The sequence below is a fragment of the Manis javanica genome, chromosome 3 (genome assembly GCF_040802235.1).
Source record: "Manis javanica isolate MJ-LG chromosome 3, MJ_LKY, whole genome shotgun sequence".
NCBI lineage: Eukaryota > Metazoa > Chordata > Mammalia > Pholidota > Manidae > Manis > Manis javanica.
This window is the reverse complement of record NC_133158.1, coordinates 161,628,570-161,641,267: the sequence shown is the minus strand read 5'-3', so window position 1 is coordinate 161,641,267 and position 12,698 is coordinate 161,628,570. Positions and strand designations below refer to the sequence as shown.

Below are 12,698 nucleotides of genomic sequence, written 5' to 3'. Positions count from 1 at the left end.
AGGTTTTAAAATGGCCTTTAAAAAGTTGTACTCATGACTAGTTTCATCATATCATTTGTGCTAATGAACTTACAGAAGACCAAGAACAGTAATTGAGTGTACATGATTATATACATATTGTTTTGTTAAATGGCAGTTACTTGCATGTGGTCTGTTCAGTGGTAAGCACTTCTCTGATACAAGCTCAGGTTCAGAAGCTAGTCTGTCAAGGATGCTATGACACCCCGTAGATGAGCAACACTGTTTTTGTGAATATTATTCGGTTGAAATGGTAGGCTGTACATTTCTTTTTTTTTTAATTTCTTTATTTTTCTTTTAATTTATTTTGGTATCATTAATCTACAATTACATGAAGAACATTATGATTACTAGGCTCCCCCCTGCACCAAGTCCTGCCCCCCCATACCCCTTCACGGTCACTGTCCATCAGTGCAGCAAGATGCTGTAAAATCACTACTTGTCTTCTCTGTGTTGCACAGCCCTCCCCCTGCCCCCCCCCCCACTATAGATGCTAATCGTAATGCCCCCTTTCTTTTTCCCCGCCTTTGTCCCTCCCTTCCCACCGATCCTCCCCAGTCCCTTTCCCTTTGGTAACTATTAGTCCATTCTTGGGTTCTGTGATTCTGCTGCTGTTTTGTTCCTTCAGTTTTTCTTTGTTCTTATACTCCACATATGAGTGAAATCATTTGGTACTTCTCTTTCTCCACCTGGCTTATTTCACTGAGCATAATGCCCTTTAGCTCCATCCAAGTTGTTGCAAATGGCAGAATCTGTTTTTTTCTTATGGCTGAGTAATATTCCATTGTGTATATGTACCACATCTTCTTTATCCATTCATCTACTGGTGGACATTTAGGTTGCTTCCATATCTTGGTTACTGTAAATAGTGCAGCGATAAACATAGGGGTGCATCTGTGTTTTTCAAACTGGAGTGCTGCATTCTTAGGTTAATTCCTGGAAGTGGAATTCCTGGGTCAAATGGTATTTCTATTTTGAGTTTTTTGAGGAACCTCCATACTGCTTTCCACAATGGTTGAACTAATTTACATTCCCTCCAGCAGTGTAGGACTGTTCCCCTTTCTCCACAACCTTGCCAACATTTGTTGTTGTTTGTCTTTTCGATGATGGTGTTCCTTACTGGTGTGAGGTGATATCTCATGGTGGTTTTAATTTGGGTTTCTCTGATGACAAGCGATGTGGAGCATTTTTTCATGTGCCTGTTGGCCTTCTGGATTTCTTCTTTAGAGAACTGTCTATTCAGCTCCTCTGCCCATTTTTTAATTGGATTATTTGATTTTTGTTTGTTCAGGCGTGTGAGCCCTTTATATATTTTGAATGTCAACCCTTTATCAGATCTGTCATTTATGAATGTATTCTCCCATACTGTAGGATACCTTTTTGTTCTATTGATGGTATCCTTTGCTGTACAGAAGCTTTTCAGCTTGATGTAGTCCCACTTGTTCATTTTTGCTTTTGTTTCCCTTGCCTGGGGAGATATGTTCATGAAGAAGTCACTCATGTTTATGTCCATGAGATTTTGCCTATGTTTTTTTTCTAAGATTTTTATGGTTTCATAATTTACATTCAGGTCTTTGATCCATTTCAAATTTACTTTTGTGTATGGGGTTAGACAGTGATCCTGTTTCATTCTCTTACATGTAGCTGTCCAGTTTTGCCAGCACCATCTGTTGAAGAGACTGTCATTTCCCCATTGTATGTCCATGGCTCCTTTATCATATATTAATTGGCCATATATGTTTGGGTTAATGTTTGGAGTCTCTATTCTGTTCCTCTTATCTGTGGGTCTGGTCTTGTGCCAGTACCAAATTGTCTCGATTACTGTGGTTTTTTAGTAGAGCTTTAAGTTGGGGAGTGAGATCCACCCCACTTTATTCTTCCTTTTCAGGATTGCTTTGGCTATTTGGGGTCTTTGGTTGTTCCATATGAATTTTTGAACTATTTGTTCCAGTTCATTGAAGAATGCTGTTGGTTATTTGATAAGGATTGCATCGAATCTGTATATTGCTTTGGTCAGGATGGCCATTTTGACGATATTAATTCTTCCTAGCCAGGAGCATGGGATGAGTTTCCATTTGTTAGTGCCCTCTTTAATTTCTCTTAAGAGTGTCTTGTAGTTTTCAGGGTATAGTTGTTTCACTTCCTTGGTAAGGTTTATTCCTAGGTATTTTATTCTTTTTGATGCTATTGTGAATGCAGTTGTTTCCCTGATTTCTCTTTCTATTAGTTCATTGTTAGTGTAGGAAAACCACAGATTTCTGCGTTAATTTTGTATCTTGCAACTTTGCTGAATTCTGATAATAGTTCTAGTAGTTTTGGAGTGGAGTCTTTAGGTTTTTTATGTACAATATCATATCATCTGCAAATAGTGACAGTTTGACTTCTTCTTTACCAATCTGGATTCCTTGTATTTCTTTGTTTTGTCTAATTGCCGTGGCTAGGACCTCCAGTACTATGTTGAATAATAGTGGGGAGAGTGGGCATCCCTGTCTTATTCCTAATCTCAGAGGAAAAGCTTTCAGCCTCTCACTGTTCAGTATGATCTTAGCTGTGGGTTTATCATATATGGCCTTTATTATGTTGAGGTACTTGCCCTCTATGCCCATTTTGTTGAGGGTTTTTATCATGAATGGATGTTTAATTTTGTCGAATGCTTCTTCAGAATGTATGGAGATGATCATGTGGTTTTTGTCCTTTTTGTTGATGTGGTGGATGATGTTGATGGATTTTCGAATGTTGTACCATCCTTGCATCCCTGGGATGAATCCCACTTGGTCATGGTGTATGATCCTTTTGATGTATTTTTGAATTCGGTTTGCTAATATTTTGTTGAGTATTTTTGCATCTACGTTCATCAGGGATATTTGTCTATAGTTTTCTTTTTTGGTGAGGTCTTTGCCTGGTTTTGGTTTTAGGGTGATGTTGGCTTCGTAGAATTAGTTTGGGAGTATTCCCTCCTCCTCGATTTTTTGGAAAACTTTAAGAGAATGGGTATTATGTCTTCTCTGTATGTCTGATAAAATTCCGAGGTAAATCCATCTGGCCTGGGGGTTTTGTTCTTGGGTAGTTTTTTGATTACCGCTTCAATTTCTTTGCTGGTAATTGGTCTGTTTAGATTTTCTGTTTCTTTCTGGGTCAGTCTTGGAAGTTGTATTTTTCCAGGAAATTGCCCATTTCTCCCAGGTTTTTGAGCTTGTTAGCATATAGGTTTTCGTAGTATTGTCTAATAATTCTTTGTATTTCTGTGGGGTCCATCATGATTTTTCCTTTCTTGTTTCTCATTCTGTTGATGTGTGTTGACTCTCTTTTTCTCTTAATAAGTCTGGCTAGAGGCTTATCTATTTTGTTTATTTTCTCAAAGAACCAGCTCTTGGTTTCATTGATTTTTTCCTATTGTCTTATTCTTAATTTTATTTATTTCTTCTCCGATCTTTATAATGTCCCTCCGTCTGGTGACCTTAGGCCTCATTTGTTCTTCTTTTCCCGATTTCGATAATTGTGACATTAGACTATTCATTTGGGTTTGTTCTTCCTTCTTTAAATATGCCTGGATTGCTATATACTTTCCTCTTAAGACTGCTTTTGCTGCGTCCCACAGAAGTTGGGGCTTTGTGTTGTTGTTGTCATTTGTTTCCATATATTGCTGGATCTCCATTTTAGTTTGGTCGCTGATCCATTGATTAGTTAGGAGCATGTTGTTAAGCTTCCATGTGTTCGTGAGCCTTTTTGCTTGCTTCATACAATTTATTTCTAGTTTTATACCTTTGTGGTCTGAAAAGTTGGTTGGTAGGATTTGAGTCTTTTGAAATTTACTGAGGCTCTTTTTGTGAGCTAGTATGTGGTCTATTCTGGAGAATGTTCAATGTGCACTTGAGAAGAATTTGTATCCTGTTGCTTTTGGATGTAGAGTTCTATAGATGTCTATTAGGTCCATCTGTTCTAGTGTGTTGTTCACTGCCTCTGTGTCCTTACTTATTTTCTGTCTGGTGTATGTGTCCTTTGTAGTGAGTGGTGTGTTAAAGTCTCCCATAATGAATGCATTGCATTCTATTTCCTTCTTTATTTCTGTTAGTATTTGTTTCGCATATATTGGTGCTCCTGTATTGGGTACATATATGTGTATAATGGTTATATCCTCTTGTTGGACTGAGTCCTTTATCATTATGTAGTGTCCTTCTTTATCTCTTGTTACTTTCTTTGTTTTGAAGTCTATTTTGTCTGATAGTAGTACTGGAACACCTGCTTTTCTCTCCCTGTTGTTTGCATGAAGTATCTTTTTCCATCCCTTGAATTTTAGTCTGTGCACGTCTTTAGGTTTGAGGTGAGTCTCTTGTAAGCAGCATATAGATGGGTCTTGCTTTTTTATCCATTCTATTACTCTGTGTCTTTTAATTGGTGCATTCAGTCCATTTACATTTAGGTTGATTATTGATAGATATGTACTCATTGCCATTGTAGACTTTAGATTCGTGGTTACCGAAGGTTCAAGGTTAGCTTCTTTACTACCTTACTGTCTAACTTAACTCACTTATTGAGCTATTATAAACACAGTCTGATGATTATCTCTCCCCTTCTTATTCCTCCTCCTCCATTCTTGATATGTTGGGCGTTTTGTTCCATGCTGTTTTTAGGAGTGCTCCCATCTAGAGCAGTCCCTCTAAAATACCCTGTAGAGGTGATTTGTTGGAGGCAAATTCCCTCAACTTTTGTTTGTCTGGGAATTGTTTAATCCCTCCTTCATATTTAAATGATAATCGTGCTGTATACAGTATCCTTGGTTCAAGGCCCTTCTGTTTCATTGCATTAAATATATCATGCCATTCTCTTCTGGCCTGTAAGGTTTCTGTTGAGTAGTCTGATGATAGCCTGATGGGTTTTCCTTTGTAGGTCACCGTTTTTCTCTCCCTGGCTTCCTTTAATACTCTGTCCTTGTCCTTGATCTTTGCCATTTAAATTATTAATGTGTCTTGGTGTTGTCCTTTTTGGGTTCCTTTTGTTGGGAGTTCTTTGTGCCTCTGTAGTCTGAGCAACTATTTCCTCCCCCAATTTGGGGAACTTTTCAGCAATTATTTCTTCAAAGACACTATCTATCCCTTTTTCTCTCTCTTCGTCTTCTGGTACCTCTGTAATGCAGATATTGTTCCTTTTGGATTGGTCACACAGTTCTCTTAATATTGTTTCATTTCTGGAGATCCTTTTATCTCTCTCTCTGCGTCAGATTCTATGCGTTTCTGTTCTCTGATTTCTATTCCGTCAGGGGCCTCTTGCATCTTATCCATTCTGCTTATAAATCCTTGCAGACATTTTTTCACTTCTGTAATCTCCCTCTGGACATCATCCCTTAGCTCTTGTATATTTCTCTGCAGCTCTGTCAGCATGTTGAGGATTTTTATTTTGAGTTCTTTTTCAGGAAGACTGGTTAGGTCTATCTCCTTCTCAGTGGTTGTGATTTTGCCCTGTATCAAGTTTTTATGCCTTTTCATGGCGATAGAGATAATTTGCGGGGCTCGGGCAAGTGATGGCTGGGAGAACATCCCTTCTTGTTGGTTTGTGGCTTTCTCCTTGATGAACAGCGAACTCTATCGGCTTGTGCTGGGCAGCTGCACGCAAACGGGTTTCTGATTCTTGCCCGCCCAGTATAGAGTTTAGCTCTGCATTTGCTGTGCGCGTGTCCTGCCTTGGGCCACTGCTCTGATATGACGGAGCCCGTCATAGGGGAAACGGCCGGGAGGCTGTTTATCTCAGTGAGGGGCCTCCAATCTGCCCTGCTGCCCAGGGGATTAGAGTGCCCAGAGTTCCCTGGGATTTCCAGCTGCTGGGCTACGTGTCCTGGGACACTTCCATTCAGCTGTGGGGTCCATGTCCCTTTAAGACTTTCAAAAAGCACTCGCTTTTCTTTGTCCCAGAGGTGCTGGCTGCGTGGACCTGCTCACAGGTTTTATTGTCCCACTCGCAGGTTTTACTGTTCCATTTCCCTAGTATCCAACACACCACACACTCTATGTCTGCGCTCCCAGTGTGGATGACTAGGGCTAGCTATTTAGCTGTCCTGGGCTCCGTCTCCCTCCCCGTTCCTACTCCTCTCCTCCTGCCAGGAGCTGGGGTGAGGGGCGCTCGGGTCCCGCCGGGCCGCGGCTTGTATCCTACCCTGTTCGTGAGGCACTGGGTTCTCTCAGGTGTGGATGTAGCTTGGCTATTGTCCTGTGTTTTCTGGTGTCTCTTTTTGGAAGAGTTGTATTTGTTATATTTTCAAAAATATATGTGGTATTTGGAGGAGATTTCCGCTGCTCTACTCATTCTGCCATCTTAGCTCTAAGATCGGCTGTACATTTATTTATTTCTCTCATTGTAGATTTAATCAGGCCAAGCTCCACATTGTTGGGGACCCAGGTTTCTCCTCTCTTCATTCTCTGTCATGTTAACATGTAGTTTCTATCTCATGGCTGAATGTTGGTGCTTCAGCTTCCTGAAGGAAGCAGGAACAGGAAAAACAAGACTACAGACCATACCCATTCTTATTTAGGATATCATTAATTTAGCCAAATCTCTGCTCACACCTCATTAGCCAGAAGTTGGTCACATGGCTAAAGCTAATTACAAGTGAGGCTGGCAAATGGAGTCTTTGGCTGGGCCATAATGAGCTTGTCTAAAAATAAATTGTAGTTAATAAGGAAGAAAAGGAGAATGCATATTGAGGGACAAACAGAAGTCTCTGCGACATACACTCTTCTCATAGTTTCTGCCAAGAGACTACAAAGTAGATTATATACTTAGCTTATACTATATATAATATTTTTACCATCAATACTTTTTTTTTTGCTATCATTAATGTACAGTTATATGAACAATATTATGGTTACTGGACTACAGCTGTTATCAAGTCCCCACCACATACCCCATTACAGTCACTGTCCATCAGCATAGTAAGATTCTGTAGTCACTGCTTGTCTTCTCTGTGTTGCACTGCCCTTCCTGTGCCCCCTCGCACATTGTACATGCTAATCCTAATGGCCCTGTTCTTTCTCCTGCTCCCCCATCCCCCTTATCCCTCACTTCCCACCCATCCTCCCCAGTCCCTTTTCCTTTGGTAACTGTTAGTCTGTTGTTGGGTTCTGTGATTCTGATGCTGTTTTGTTCCTTCAGTTTTTTCTTTGTTCTTGTACTCCACATATGAGTGAAGTCATTTGGTACTGGTCTTTTTCCACCTGGCTTATTTCACTGAGCAAAATACCCTGTAACTCCATCCATGTTGTTGCAAATGGTAGGATCTGTTTTTTTCTTATGGATGAATAATATTCCATTGTGTATATGTACTACATCTTCTTTATCCATTCATCTACTGATTGACACTTAGGTTGCTTCCATTTCTTGGCTTTTGTAAATACTGCTGCAATAAACATAGGGGTGCTTATGTCTTTTTCAAACTGGAGTGCTGCATTCTTTGGGTAAATTCCTACCAGTGGAATTTCTGGGTCAAATGGTATTTCTATTTTGAGTTTTTTGAAGAACCTCCATATTGCTTTCCACAATGGTTGAACTAATTTACATTCCCACCAGTAGTGTAGGAGGGTTCCCCTTTCTCCACATCCTCGCCAACATTTGTTGTTGTTTGTCTTTTGGATGTTGGCAATCCTAACTGGTGTGAGGTGATATCTCATTGTTGTTTTAATTTGCATTTCTCTGATGATTAGAGATGTGGAGTATCTTTTCATGTGCCTGTTGGCCATCTGAATTTCTTCTTTGGAGAAGTGTCTGTTCAGCTCCTCTGCCCATTTTTTAATTGGATTATTTGCTTTTTGTTTGTGGAAGCATAAACTCTTTATATAATTTGGATGTCAACCCCTTATTGGATATGTCATTTATGAATACGTTCTCCCATACTGTAGCATGTCTTTCTGTTTTACTGATGGTGTCCTTTGCTGTACAGAAGCTTTTTAATTTGATATATTCCCACTTGTTCATTTTTGCTTTTGTTTCCCTTGCCCGGGGAGATATGTTCATGAAGAAGGTGCTTATGTTTATGTTCGATTTTTGCCTGTGTTTTTTTCTAATAGGTTTATGGTTTCATGACTTAACTTTCTGTTCTGTGATCCATTTTGTGTTTGCTTTTGTGGATGGAGTTAGAGAATAATCCAGCTTCATTCTCTTACATGTAGCTGTCCAGTTTTGCCAACACCAGCTGTTGAAGAGGCTGTCATTTCCCCACTGTATGTCCATGGCTCCTTTATCATATATTAATTGACCATATCTGTTTGGGTTAATATCTGGAGTCTCTATCCTGTTCCAGTTGTCTGTGGGTCTGTTCTTGGGCCCATACCAAATTGTCTTGATTACTGTGGCTTTGTAGTAGAATTTGAAGTCAGGGAACATAATTACTCCCGCATTGTTCTTCCATATCAGGATTGCTTTGACTATTCAGAGTCTTTTGTGGTTCCATATGAATTTTAGGGCAATTTGTTCCAGTTCATTGAAGAATGCGGTTGGTATTTTGATAGGGATTGCAGTGAATCTGTAGATTGCTTTAGGCAGGATGGCCATTTTGACAGTATTAATTCTTCCTATCCATGAGCATGGGATGTGTTTCCATTTAATGGTATCTTCTTTAATTTCTCTCATGAGTTTCTTACAGTTTTCAGAGTATAGTTATTTCACTCCCTTGGTTAGGTTTATTCCTAGGTATTTTATTCTTATTTTTGCAATTGTGAACGGAATTGTTTTCCTGATTTCTCTTCCTGCTAGTTCATCGTTAGTGTATAGGAATGCAACAGATTTCTGTATATTAATTTTGTTTCCTGCAACTTTGCTGAATTCAGATATTAGATCTAGTAGTTTTGTAGTGGATTCTTTGGGTTTGTTATCTACAATATCATGTCATCTGCAAACAGGGACAGTTTGACTTCTTTGTTACCAATCGGGATGCCTTTTATTTCTTTGTGTTGTCTGATTGCTGTGGTTGGAACCTGCAGAACTATGCTGAATAAAAGTGGGTTGAGTTGGCATCCTTGTGTTGTTCCTGATCTTAAAGGAAAAGCTTTCAGCTTCTTGCTGTTAAGTCTAATGTTGGCTGTGGGTTTGTCATATATGGCCTTTAGTATGTTGAGATACTTGCCGTCTATACCCATTTTGTTGAGAGTTTTTATCATGGATGTATCTTGAATTTTGTCAAATGCTTTTTCAGTATCTATGGAGAAGGTCATGTGATTTTTGTCCTTTTTGTTGATGTGGTGGATGATGTTGATGGATTTTCGAATGTTGTACTATCCTTGCATCCCTGGGGTGAATCCCACCTGATTGTGATGGATGATCCTTTTAATGTATTTTTGAATTCAGTTGCCTTATATTTTGTTGAATATTTTTGCGTCTATGCTCATCAGGGATATTGGTCTGCAATTTTCTTTTTTGGTGGTGTCTTTTCCTGGTTTTTGTGTTAGAATGATGCTGGCCTCGTAGGATGAGTTTGGGAGTATTCCCTCCTCTTTTAGTTTTTAGAAAACTTTAAGGAGGATGGGTATTAAGTCTTCACTAAATGTTTGATAAAATTCAGCAGTGAAATAATCTGGCCCAAGTATTTTGTTCTTCGCTCATTTTTTGATTACTAATTGAATTTCCTTGCTGGTAATTGGTCTATTCAGATTTTCTGTTTCTCCCTGGTTCAGCCTTGGAAGGCTGTATTTTTCTAGAAAGTTGTCCATTTCTTTTAGGTTATCACCATCTATACTTTTTAATTTGACTCTCTCTACTATAAGATTGCTGAGTTCAAATATGATACTTCATTTTCATGTCATCTATTTAAAGCTTTAGGTGTTTTCAGTAAAGCAATTCTACATAGAATGGTAATTGTATAGAGGCCAGGAGGCAAAATGTTAATAGTATGTGTTTTTGTCTTTTGCACAGAACCAAAGCACTGTTAATGTTGGCTAGGTCGAAAAATGTGTAGCCTAGGCTGTCTTCTGCTTTTCCATGTGAAGTCTTAAAAGTTTCCATAACCATGCATCACAAGTAATCTACTGGAATTGCTTTACAAGTAGCCCTGTTTACTAAAGCAAAAGAAGTTTATTACAAGTATATACTTATCAGCTTGTCAGGGAATTACTGAAACATAATTAGAGCTTAAGAGATAACCAGTATATGCGTGTATCTTCATTCTAATGCCTCTTTTTAGTTTTCCTTTATTCATCTTAATATTGCTCCTTGAAATCAGAAACAAGTTAATTTGATTATTTCTATCATGATCTACTTTACCTAAACCAAAGGGTTCCTTTTACCCAGGTTTGATGTACCTCTTTTTTTTTAGTATTTAGAATTTTTTATAACAGTATCATTAATATACAGTCTTAATGTTGGTTTCAAATATATATCATGGTGGTTCAGCAGTCCTCCTGATCAGCTTATATTGTGATTGCCAATTATTGTGCCCTTTTACCCCTGCCCCCTCCTCTCAATAACTACGAGTCACTTCTCAGTGTCTGTAAGTATAATGCTGTTTTCATTTGTTTTTATGTTTGAGAACTAAGTGAAATCATCCAGGATTTGCCTTTCTTTGCTTGTAATGTACCTTTTTCTAAATATTGCGCACGTAATACAATTAATAAATTGTGAAACCAAAAATGAAAGTTTTTTTCTATAATCCCCACCTGCTTTCTATCTCAGAGATAACTGTGTCAACAGTTTAGCTTGTAGCTACCAATCCTATTGCTGCATATACATTTGCATATCTTCATGCATAAATACTTGCTTCCTTTTTTACAAATAAATGAGATCTTTATTTTCTCTTTCATTTAATGCGTTTTGTGGATTAAATGAAATCCACAATGTGTCTGTATGAAGAGTCTCACTTCTCTTTTTAAAGCCTTCTTAATATTCCATGTCATTAATTATTAGTCTTTCGTTATTAAACATATGTATCCCTACTGATTGATGTTTTATTTCCAATTATTCTCCACTAAAAGTGCTGAAATGAATATTTTGTACATATTTCTTTATACATGTACATACTTCTATATGCATTTTACAGGATGAATTCTTAGAAATGAAATTATTAGATCAAAGTTAATCTCATTTTAATAAGAATTCTACGAAATTGCAAACCCTAAAAGGCTTAAAATTTATAAACCCATTCACACTGTGGAAGAGTTCCTATCTTTTCACATTTCTGCCAACACTTTTAATATGTCAGTCCAGTGGACAAAAAATTGGTGTCACATTATTTTAACTTGAATTTGTTATTAGTAGTCAGGTTGGGTTTTGTTTCTTTTTTTCTTTTTAAAATGTCAGTAATCTTTTAAAATATTGCTGATTATTTTTCATGGCTCTAATGTCACCATAGTTGTATTTGAGAAATTAAATAATCTTGTGTTTTTTAAAATGGTCTTGCTTCTTTTGGCATCTTTCTTTTTTCACACTGGTTTTTCTCAAATGTTTGGTTATTCTTTAGCTCTTATGTATACTTTGACTTCCTGGTGGTCTGCCTATTCACTGTAACCTGTTGTCAATAACTGTAAGTTAGGGTAGACTATGCTGATAATGGGGTCTCCTCTGTGTGAAGATTTCCATACCTTTGGAATCAGGTGTCTCCCTAGGGTCGGTCCAACCTTCAGTGTGGGGCCAGTGTCATTGCTGTTTGTAGCTTAGTATTGAGGAAAGGGCATGCTTAACCAAAGCTGCTGCCCACCAGCAGATCTCTTGATAAATCTCCCTGATGATTCCCTCTGGCCTTCTGACATTTCTGTTATCTTTTGATTCTGAGCTGGAGGTCCCCCAGAACTGTTTTGTCACTACTGCAAGGGTCCTAGCAGATCTGATTCCTAGTCCCATCTGCTTTCTCTCATTAAAGGATTCATATGTTAGGCACTCTTGCTTGTTTCCCAGAGCTGTTATTGATTAGTGTTACTAAAAAGATGATATCTTCTGGATACTTCATCTTCTTTTGAATGAGGGGAATGAAAAGAACTGTGTCCTCATTCCACTGTTTTAATCCACTGTTCATATTTGTGCCAAGACCAGGTTACCTCCCTTAATAAGATCTGTTGTACATTGATCTGTTGAATTTTGTGTGTGTACATTTATAGGTATATACATGTTGTACATATATATATATGTATATGTATAATATATATATATGCAGTTTTTCAAGAGAATTTACCTTCACTTAACTAAGAGACTTAACCTGTTCTTGGAATTAAAATTTTTTTTATTGTCATAGAATACATAATAAAATCTACCATCTCAATAATTTTTAAATGTACAGTTAAAAAATGTTGAGGATATTCATGCCTCATATCGAATTTACCGAGTATCATAATTCTTCCAAGTGGTAAAGATACCTCAAGACAAATAAATACTGGGCATAAAAGCCACAGGGCATAAATCTGCAAAGAAGTAAAAAGCTAACCTTTTCAAACAATATTGCCTCTTTCTCACTTACCAACTTTACATTTCCCTGTATGGCCCCAGAAGATGACTGGTTAGCCAGAGACGGGTAAGATTCCTCAAGGGAGGAACAACCTAAGACAGGCACAGTCTCAGGGGGGCCATCAGGTGAGAAATTGGGGATCAACAGAGGTGAGGCTTAGAACCTCACCCCCCCGTTTTGAGAGAGATCTTCTGCATCCGTGGATGTTTTATTGCCCTTGTCTAGCTTGGATTAACACTTAGTCTACAGGCACACACCTGATCATCTC

The 12,698-nt window shown here is 38.2% G+C and overlaps 1 protein-coding gene across 9 annotated transcripts in view; it reads left to right on the top strand.

Moving 5' to 3' along the window:
• Positions 1–12,698, top strand: part of PIK3CB (phosphatidylinositol-4,5-bisphosphate 3-kinase catalytic subunit beta) — a 235,823-nt gene that overhangs the window by 154,654 nt on the left and 68,471 nt on the right. The gene's annotated exons all lie outside the window — the stretch shown is intronic.